The sequence below is a fragment of the Cavia porcellus genome, unplaced genomic scaffold, assembly GCF_034190915.1.
Source record: "Cavia porcellus strain 051 isolate PalLab524CR breed Dunkin Hartley unplaced genomic scaffold, mCavPor4.1 scaffold_30, whole genome shotgun sequence".
Taxonomy (NCBI): domain Eukaryota; kingdom Metazoa; phylum Chordata; class Mammalia; order Rodentia; family Caviidae; genus Cavia; species Cavia porcellus.
The window spans coordinates 18,057,917-18,069,415 of NW_026947513.1; positions in this window are offsets into that span (position 1 = coordinate 18,057,917).

Genomic DNA, 11,499 nt, shown 5'->3' on the forward strand with positions numbered 1-11,499 from the left:
TCCTGAGGCTACGGCAGGAGGATCACTTTGAATTCAAGGCCAACCTGGGCTACAAAATGAGTTCAAGGTGAGCCTGAACTGCATAGTGAAACCCTGTCTGAAAAGGAAGGAAGGAAGGAAGGAAGAAAGAAAGGAAGGGGAGGAGGGAGGAAGGAAGGAAGGAAGGAAGGAAAAGAAAGAAAGAAAGAAAACGTTATTAATCATCTCCCAAGTTCCTGCTTTTCCTGATGACATCCTGACATCTCATATTTAGGATGAGCCAGGCCTAGAATCTATAACTCTTGGTATTTTCCTTCCCAGACTTTCCTCCTTGATACTGATATCTTATTTTTACATAAACTCATCTGCACATCTTGTTTAAGAAAGAGAGGGAGAAAGGAAAGCAAGGAAGAAGAAAAGAAGGAAAATCAAGCTTAAATCATTTTCCAGGTCCTCAGCCCTACAAATTTGTTTATATGAAGAAAAAATTTCACATATACAAATCTAAAAGGCCTCTTTTATTTTAAAAGACTCCTATGTAGTAGGAGTTGCCTACTATATTATGAAGGCAATATCATATTTCTTCTGATGAAATATAGCTTTGCAAAACTAAGTGACACTATTTTTTAAGAAATAAGATTAAAAGTAGATATCATTGTAACAATAGTTCTCATTTATTCGTACCTTAGGTTTAGCCCAGTCTTATAGTTTTTTTCCTGTGTTCTTTCATCAAATCCTCACAAAGATGTTATATTTGAGGAAGTATTGTTAATGAGCTTCACTTCAAAGCTCTGGAGACTCTGACTTAAGAGAGTATAACATTTACTTGAGTCACACAGCTGCTGTCTGGCATTGCCAGTATGCAGATCCAGAATTAGCTCACTGTAAGCCTGAGCTCGCAACCTCCACATATAGTCTTCTGCCTCTGAAATGCGTAAAACCAGTGCATCAGCTCTTCTTTTCCCACGTAAAGTCTCATTCTTCCATCCAAGTATTAACCAGACCTTACCGTTAGCTTCAGAGATCAAGTGCCTTCAAGGTGGTGTGGCTGTAGACTGACATTTCTTTCTCTTATTCTGTCATCACCCCTAACCCAGCTTCTTTGAACTGTTTTGACAATCACTTTCATATTTTTCCTTCAAGGAGAATAATTTATTTAGTTTAGGAATGGGTTATAAATCAGAATGCAGGGGCTCAAACTAACAAACTTATACAGTGTGCTGTCATTTGTGAATTTTGTTGATTTGTTTTTCCCAGTTTGTCTGAGAATTCAGTTCATCATTTCCCTTCATAGAAATCTTTCCTGTTTTGCTCTGTACTACTAAGTTGGTAATTTTCAGCACCATCATTTAAGTGTATAAGACTGCCCTGGCTGGTATTTATTTTAATTAATGTTAAACTAACATAGACGTCTGTTATTGAATTTCTTCTTTGTGTGAGTTAGATATAGTCATCTAGCCTTTTGAGAGGTTATAGGGGATAAGCTTACCATTCTCTAAAAGATATGTCTACAAGGGAATAAAATAGTGTTTTATAAAATCTAGGGCTATTTTGATCTGTAATAAGTACCTACTGTATTCCTAGTAGTAGACTGAGATTAGTAGGTTAAATAATTGCTACAAGTTTAATTAAAAGATGATAAAATTGCTTATAGAAATTTCAAATGTACCTGGATGAAGGGAAACAATTACATAGTGAAGTAGAAATGTTAACAGTTGGGACAGGAGATGTGCTCAGTGGTAGAACAATCCCCTGTGTTCAATCCCCAGCACTGCAGAATAGAGAGAGGAAAAACAGCGAGACAGACACAGAGACAGACAGAGACAGAGACAGAGACAGCTAATGGTCCAGAGCCCAGGGGACAGAGCACGGCTAATGACTTCCTCACTCTGTGACTCTCCAAGTTTCCCTGAGATTAGTCTTCTTACTCATAAAATTCATAGAAGATGAGATAAACAGAATAATTTCTAAAGGTGCCTGCCCAGGATTATGGTCCTACAATATAATGGTAAGATGGTCCAAAGGTCAGGACTTCTCAACACAGTGGACCTTCTTGGCTAAGTAATTCTGTCATAGAGGAGTATTGTGTGCATTGTATGATACTAAGTCACATCCTTGTGCTTTATCAGCTAAATGTCAAACACACCCTATCCCAGTTGGGACAATCAAAAAACTCCAGAAATCAAATGTCCTAGGTACAAGTGCAAAAGCACTATAGTTTGAGAACCACTGGAATCCTTCCTTAGAAGGATTATAACTGGGGCTTTAACAAGGTTTCATACAGAAGGTTATAACTTGAAGTTGAGGCTTGAAGGAAGTACAAGACTGGGGCTGATGGAGAGATGAAAGTCCAAGGGCAACATACAGTGAAAGAATTAGCATGATGAATGTTCACAGTGATATAGGACGGAGAAAACAGGTCAACAATAACCATGGGTAATAGTTGGTAAAATGAGGAGTTTCAACTGCACAGATGATTGTCATACGGTATAATAAATGACTATTACCAAAATAGATTGGGGAAGAGGGAACTATTCCCATTGTTCAGATATTTTCCATCCTAAATCAGGAAGCCTTAAATAAGAAATCTCGACTTTGCCAACATGTTCCATAGAAGTTAGAGGAATATGATCTTGAGTATAGTAATGGTGTCCTTAAGCTCTGTCCACATTGGATGACCACACTGAGTTGTTTCACGGATACAGTCACCTTGCAAGTAACTCTGTTTCCTACCAGAGCCTCAAAGAGTGGACATAATATTGATATTGTTGTCCTCAGTTAATACTATGAGAGAATTACAATAAGGAGCCATGTGTTTTGGAACCATTAAAATCCACAAATGTATTTGTCAGAGGATAAATTCTGCAAGGTGAAAAGTGTTTGTTTTAGACAAGCCTCCTTCAGATTAGAGTCAACATAAACATAAACACTAGTTCAATGAACAGTAAATGTGCTATAGTATTGTATAAGGGTACAGTATTCATAGATATGCAAAGCTGACCCCTCCCATAGCTCCTCCCCCACTCAGCATGGCCTCCACAGATTGGCTAAGGAATGGTTTTCTTTGATTTAGGAGAATGTGAGACTGGGCAGCCAGGACTCAGAGTGTGGCTTTTTACTCTAGAGAGAGACATTGGACATGATCTTCCTACCAACTGATAAATTCTGTATGAAGGAATATTATTGAAACTAATGGAATCAAGAATTTGCTGAAGAAAGGAGTTATTTTGTGGGAGACAACTCCAGTATCTCACTTTGAATGTAGAACAATTGTTGTAACTTTGATTATATGGAGAATTGTTTCTTTATACTGATATGTAGAGAGCTGGCTATGGTATTTTTTTTTAATTGGCTCTAAGCATAGTAAATAAGGCTAGCCAAGGCACTGATATGTAATCTCTAAAGCCAGCATAGAGCTCTACATAAAAGATATGAGCACCACAGGACATGAGAGCCATTACCTCTGGGAATGTCAACTGGGTAAGAGCCTCAAGGTAAAGAGGCTATGACTCCCCAGGACACAAAAGTTTACATATCAAAAACAGAAGCAACAGCCTCCTAAAACAATTTAGTTACTACCTTAATTAAATCATTTAAATTGATCCTTTTGCATATACTTATCTCTGCATTTTGTAGAGATGCTTTTCTCCCTACCTGGCCAGCCAGCTCAAGTTATGTAATGCCCACCATCCTCACTATCACTCATCCCTGAGCCATCCCCCTTCTTCACAAGATAGTAAATTCTGGGAGAGGCCTAAGATCAGGGCCTTTGTCCACACACCCTCACAAGATTAGATTTAGGACCTCTTGGCTGCTCTTAACTTGGAATATGTCTTGATGTCTTTGCTCTCGCCATGGGTTGCATTGGAGGTGGTGGATTGGAATTAACTTTCTGGGATTCTAATAACGTCTCAATGGGATTACAAATATAACTTTTTGGATTGGGAGGAAAACTAGGAAGAGGATTACAATGCTTAGATGACTGTACATAATATTTGGGATTACAATAATTGTCACTGTCAGGTACACAATAAAAATAGGATTAAAAAGCTTCTAGTGAGTCAGAGAATAGAGAGCTTTGCAGAACATTATTAAAAGGTATTAGTTGTTGAGGACAAAGGGTGGTGGTTAGGAAAGGAAAATTGTAGTAGAGATCTCTTTCCAGAAGTGTGGCAGAGAGAAAAGCAATCGAGTACTAGAGTGGACCCTGAGGTCAAGAAAAGGTTTTTTTGGAATCAGATTGTATGGGACAGCTGCAAAGTACATGCAGAGAAATACGTGAAGAAGTCAGAGAGAAGAGGGGAACTAATGTGACAAGGCCCAGAGGAGCTTCATGATGGAATCAGGAGCATAGGAGCTGGTGACCTCACACAAAAGGCAAAGAGCTCAGGCTCTGAAACTGGAGAGAAAGCAAAAGAAAAACACAAATGTGAATAAACTTGCAGGTGGAGAACAGAAAGTTGAGGAGGTTCTCATTACCAGGGACAAAGCCTTCTGGATGGATGGGAAGGATAAAAAAATATTTTTATCCTTCAGTCAGAATCCACATTACAGATGTCTGTCCATGTACTGTGTAAGGGTGCTATATATTAACTTATCCAAAAAGTGAAAGCTAGAGATTTTGTTCAAGTTTGGGGAAAACAGAGGAAAATCTTCTCCTGGACATATGTGTATTGACACTGGAACACACACAAACAAGCACACACATTTAGGCATACATGCCATTCATGTTCTGGGCATCCCTTAAAGCTGCTTCTCCTGCCCTCACCCATGCTTACCAGGCTCCAGCTCTGTTGAAGTAGACATAGCACAGTGTGCAGGCTGCTGACCCTGTAGGGACCCAGCAGAGGGGAGTGGTGGTTGTAAAGATGCAGGCGCATATGTGTGGGAGCCAGAGAGGCTTTCTCCTGAGACTCCGGACATCTGCTGTCCTCTACCTACTGAACAGGATGGTCCAGACTGAGTAGTAGTCTCATAACAAACTAGCTGGAAGAAGGGGCTTTTATTCTCTGATTATCAGAGCCCATGAGAGTGGTAAGGGTTTGAAGAGTTAGTTCTCAAGGGAATGGGAGGGCTGCCCAGAGTATACACTAGGGCTCATCCATTTTTTATGGGCCAATTTTCACAATTGCCTGTTCCCATGCCTGGCAGGTCAGGATGGGAATGCGGAGGCAACTTTCTTCTTTCCAACCTAGGCCATATTGCCAATTTCTTTGGAATTCCTTATGGGCCATTCTGATGCCAAGGCCTAGGTTAGTGACAAAAATTATCCTTTTCTTCCTTTCAATGCTGCCAACAAGTTAGTCCACATAGCCAGCCTCCTAGTACCTGCTGCCACAAACACTATCCCTGCACAGAGGATCATCTCACCCCCACCCTGGGTTCAAAGTGGACCATCACACCCATCCTCAAAACCCCCACCTCCATGAAACCCAGGAGCAGAGCAGGTGGCTCCTTTGAATGTTAAAAGTTTTCCTGAATGGATTACACACAGCCTAAGAAAAGATAAGAAAATGAGGAAGTTGCAAAGACTGGATATACACTACTTTAAAGTAGGAAAGTTTTATCTGGGTTCATAGTTTCAGAGGTTTCCATTTATTGTTGTCTGGCAGCAAAGCAGAATGTCTTAGTTTCTCTCATTGCTGAGACAAAATACCCAACACCTAAAGTTAAAAGTAGGAAAAGTTCATTTAGCTCAAAGTTTGTAGAGATTTCAGTCCATAATCTGCTGGCCCCAGGGGAGGGTGGCTCATGGCACAGAGAGAATTGTTCCTGGCTGCAAATACTGCAATAGCAACAAGAGAGAGAGAAAGGAGAGAAACCAGTTTCTGTCCCTTATACTGTATCCAGTCTACCAGGATTATGGTGGTACCAGTCCAGGATTAGGGTGGACAGAATCACCAACGCCTGATCCCAGCATCCTGAATCCTAGCACTGAACCATGAATCAGTCACACGCTCTAGATTCAGCCACTCTGAAAAAGTCCCATCTATAACTGCATGAGACTTTGAGGAGACATCCAGACACAAACCATAACAGCAGATAATCATAGCAGATGGGCATGATGGGAAACCTGCCAAATTCATGGCAGCCAAATAGGAGAAAGAGCCAGAGAGGTACAGGCCAGGGACAAGATATTATCCCCAAGCCACCCCCACTTGACGATCCAGACACACCACACACCTAACAGTGTGCTTTACTAATACTCTCCTAAATGTCTCTTAAACCAATAATGTTGACAATCAAGTTTACTTATCACATTAAGTTTTAAAATCTATTATTTTACATTCACAGATCATCTCAATTTGGACTCATCACATTTCAAGTACTCTGTAGCCACATGGGCCTTTCAGTTCCATAAGGCCTGGGTGCTGGTCCCTGTATTCCCCAAGGAGTCTATAAAAGAATTTAAGAGGATTATGGACCTGGGTGATAAAAATTAGAACTCTATTTTTAATAATATCCTTATTTAAAGGATATCCCTATCCTTATTTAAAGTAAAATTTGGCATTGCCATAGTAATAAATGCAAGCAACAAATCACAGTCAGATTAACAGTACCTAAGACATTGGTACCAGCAGAATTACAGGTATTTTCCTGTCACCTTATAGTCATGCAGAAATCTCAAAACCCTGAGTGGATCTACCACTATTTTAAAAATATTTGATATTTAAATATATATATATATATATATATGAGAGAGAGAGATTAACAAGATTTTTGAAATAACATTTGCTATTTAATATGTAAAAAGGCGTGTATCAGTCCATCACAGTTATCTTAAATATTTGAATGATAATGTTTAAGTGCAGCTGGTTTTCTTTGTAGCACTCCATACTTTCTACTATGAATATGACAGTTGACGAGAGGTCGATGTGTTTCAAACCAGAGGTCCCCTGGGTTCTAGGAGTCAGCTAAGGGTATGCAGGTGCATGCAGCCCCACGTCTGGAGCCTGCCTTCACATAAGGAATTTTACTCTTCAAAAGTTGTCTTTCTAGATGCTGCTCCTATGGAAACTGCTGCACCTATAAACAAAACTCGGGAATATAGGGAACTTTATTTAGTGGCTACCTAATTCTGTAGATGTATTGTGTGGGGCTATTTCTTTGCTTGCTCTCAGATCAAATGTAAATAAAATCCTTTAATTTTTTTGATACTTTTAAGGAAATAAAGCTACCAAGGAAATTATTATAAGTTCAGCTCCTTAGAAAGCCTGCACAGTGGAGCTGGGTTCACCAAGTGCCCCAGACACTGCAGTGCTCTATCCACAGGACGCACCATCCCCAACCTCCCCAGGCTACAGCAAGTGTGGCCCCCGAAGGCCCTCGGCTGAGTGGCTCTGTGGAAATCGTCCTTAGCAAAGGAAAACTTACCCAGCATCATGAGTCCTCTTCAAGGGCAGCCCTTTTCCATTGACTGGTAAATGGGAGTGTCCAGATATGCCGCATCCTTCTCCAAGGACAACTGAAGAGGAGAACCCAGCTCCAGAACTGCCCCACAGGAAAGGCTGAGGCCCCTGTTGCAGCTGTGTCTCAGGTACTGTCTTCCCTGCCCTGCTTAACCCTACTCTTCCCCCAACACACCGCATGTGTGCAAACCTCTATCTCAGAGTCTGTGTTCTGGGGAGCGTGGCCTCTTTCCTTCATGGGCAGGTCTTTCTGCTCCTCATTCCCCACCCTGAGTGTTGTTGTTTTGGTTTGGTGTTACTTTCATAAGGCTTAGGCTATGACGGAAAGAGAAGATAAAGGGCAAGATGGTCTTCATCAGAGCTAAATGGTACTGGGAGGTGACAGAAGCAGACGTTCCCTTCTGAGAATTTTCATGGATTCTTTGCAGAACCCTTCATATCCTCTCTGCCCTTCTACACAGCCTTTCAGGCCTGGGAACCTTTCCTCTTCTTTTCTCCTTAAGCATAGCATCTACTCTGGCCATCTTTTCATTCTGTCTGTGGTCTGCAGACAGCAGGGCTACTTACAGCTTCCTTCCCTGAGGGCTGCTCACTCCTTCTGAACAGCTTTGCAAACTTACTGCTTGTGTTTCAAGAATATATTCTTTTCTATGCCAAAAAAAAAAAAAAAAAAAAAGTATGGGATTGGCTTCAAGTAACAGACCCTGGCAGAACAGTGTCTGGGTTGGTGTGGTTGGCAAAACAGTGGCCCCTAATCCTGAGAACCTATGATTTAGGTAACATGGCACAAAGGCCATTAAATTATAGATGAAATTAAAGTTGCTAACCAACTGACTTAAAAACAGGGAGAATATGTTACATGAGCAGACTCAATTAGTCAGAAATGTCCTTAAAAGTGAAAGAGGGAGCTGGGCAGGATGCTTGTAATCCCAGTATTCAGGCAGCTGTGCCAGAAAGATCTCAAGTTCAAGGCCAGCCTGGACTACCCAGCAAGATCCTGACTCATAAAAGGGGGGTGGGGAGTGGGGCACAGGTGATACAGGAGAAAAACCCAGGGAGACTTAGTGTTGCTGGCTTTGAAGGTGGAAGGGTAGCCATGATTCAAGGAATGTGAGAGGGCTTTACAATCGGAAAAGGCAAAAAAATCTATGTTTTCTCCTGGTGCTTCCAGAAAGGGACACAGGCCCATCCACGCTTTCATTTTAGCCCAATCAGACCTGTTTCATACTTCAGTGTACCATCATGGGATAAGAAATTAGAGGCTTTAAGCTAAGTTGGTGCAAACTTTTACAGCAGCAATGAAAAACCAATACAACGGAGCACTCAGCCTCTCACAAAGCTCTTGGAGGACTGGATGGCCTAAGAATGTGAACCTCTTGAACTCAACTCCCATGGGTCCCTCATCAGAAGTGACATTTGGGTGGTGCACATGAACACGGAGCTGTAACCTTGGAGTAACACCCGTGCGGTGCCAAGGGCCCAGAGCAGCCAGGTGTCTTAGGAATCCTGGAAAACATCCACAGCTTTCAAAGAGTCCAGTCACTATCAGTAGTGTTGCAGGGTCCAAAATAAAATAGGTGCACCGACCAGTCTCCCCTCCCACCCTCTCTTTCCCACAGACTGAAAGTGGGACCATTTCTGCATCATCTCAACCTTTCATAAGAAAAATAGCATAAGGTTACAAATACTGAAGCTTGTTATAACTGTCATTATATTCTTTACATATAACACAATGCCCAGTGTTGAAATGATTACACACTCAATAAATGTGTCAACATAGTATCTTAAACTTTATTCCTGATGTGAATAAATCCAACAGTTCTGGAAGGACCATGTGAGTTTAAAAAACAATCTAAGCTAAGATTATTATGCCAAAAAGATGAAAGTAAATACAAGTGCCTTTTCTTTCTCTAATGGACTTTAGCATGATCTGAATCAGATGCATAATGAAAATATTAGTTCCAATTTTTCTAACAAGCTTTGTATTCAAAATTGACATTTGCAAACTTAGTACAGTTTGCTTCTACTCCTCTGACAGTTGAAGACTGTTGGAAATGCTAAGTAGTTTGTTATGGCCACAAAGAAATAAAAGACAGAAATGTCACTTAGAGAAATAGGTTCCTGGACCTTCTTAAGCAGTTGACAGGTAAGTAGGAGAAAATATTAGATGGTTATTTAAGTGTTAAAATGTCATGTTAAAATATTTAAATGTTAAAGTGTTTTCAGAGGAAGATTAAATTACTGATTATTAAATGACCTATAAGTGACTTGGCCTTCTCTTAATCAGTGGTAAGGACTATAAGGTATACAGTGTGTACCAAGTAACTTAATGCAAATGCTCCAAAAGGAGCTGACTGTGGCCCAGGTTGGCATCCATATGGCACTGGGCAACATTGCAAAGTGCATAAAGTTTGCTTTTGATGTCTGCCTATGTTGTTTAATTAACCTTCTTTCTATCTCTTCCTTGCATACCCTCACGAAGTGTTTCCTGCTACATACAGTATATATTTGTTCATCTACTCATTAGATTAATTAAAAATGTTCTCAATGAACTATGTTATTATGTTAAAAAAAAACAACTACAAAGTGTCTGAGTATGTGATATACTCATAGAAAAAATTAAAAATATATAGCTTGATTTATTACAGTGGCTAACGTATAGAACTTGTACACATATTTCATCTGTCTTTTTGTAAATCTAATTATATATGTGTGTGTGCCTATTAGAAAACATCTAAAATGCACGATATGTGAGATTAGACCTTCTTTATGAAATTGCTATAATTTCAGTTGGCTGTTCATCTGTGAGATGATATACAAAGACTTCCTGAGTAACCAGGCATGGTGGCCCCTGTCTATAACCACAGCACTCTGGAGCCTGAGGCGGGAAGATTGTCACAAGTTCAAGGCCAGCCTAGATACATAGTGAGTTCAAGGTCAGCTTGAAGTACATAGCAAGACACTATGTCAAAAAAAAACAAAGACCAATTTTAAAAAGCATCAAACTAATTAGTCACATTAAAAGAAGAAACTGCCTAAGTGTTAAAGAAATTGCAAAACAGATTGCATTAAAATTACCTGTAAAAGAAAAAACTTACACCCATAAATTTTAAAATAATCTGAATTAAATACAGGAAAACTATATTTTGAATGATTTGATTAATTTAAAAAAGGTGAGGTTTTGAACTCTTGCTTCCTATGCCTGACATTTGGTGTCCCTGTGTTTAAAGCTGTTCCCACACCGCAGCCTGGGGATGGCTGGGTGTGTTGCTATTAGCTTCCGTGGCCCCCTCCTCGACAGATCTCAGCCACAAAACTCACCTTCTGAATCACACTTATTAGATTCCTTGTGGGTGACAAGACACAGAATGAGATGGCAATCAAGGTGCTTTTCATGCCGCTACCCTTTGATTACCTGCCGAAACAGAAAGAAAGTCACCCAATGATTTGCTGTATGCTTCAGATTTTATTCATCTATCTACCCGTCTCAAATATTTGTACTTTTTAAAAATACTTATTTCTGGAAACTAAATAATGAAAACAATTCCTTTTTGAAATATGGAAAAATGTAAGCACTACTGTAAGTTAATTGTGAAGAAATTGCCATGATGTTGACTATAGTTTGATATCATTGGTGGGTTTCTAAAACTAATATTATATATTTGCTGTTTTCTTATATTATTAAAAGGTCCCCCAAATTGTGATTTTACTGACTGTGAAATAGTCACCATTCTCTTACCTCAGTTATCTATGTTAATTCCCATAATGACACCAGGAGAGGCAGTCTTGTTGATTTATCATTAGCAGTGTATCTATATTTTAAAGACATACTTCTAGAAGTAACTTTAAGTATTCTTTATGTTCTTATAGACATAAGAATAAAAAAATCTCATTTCATTCTAATTCTGTGCAAGGATTCTTCGTAGATCTTACCAACTAGAACTTCTCAAGCAGTAATATATAAAATAATGTTTCAATAATAAATTATTACTTATCTGTATTAATGTGTAGCCACAGCCACATTGGGCCATTAAATACTTGAAACATGAGAATGAAGCACTCAATGAGATTAAATTTTACTTAGTTTTTGTTCATTTAAATCTAAATGTTT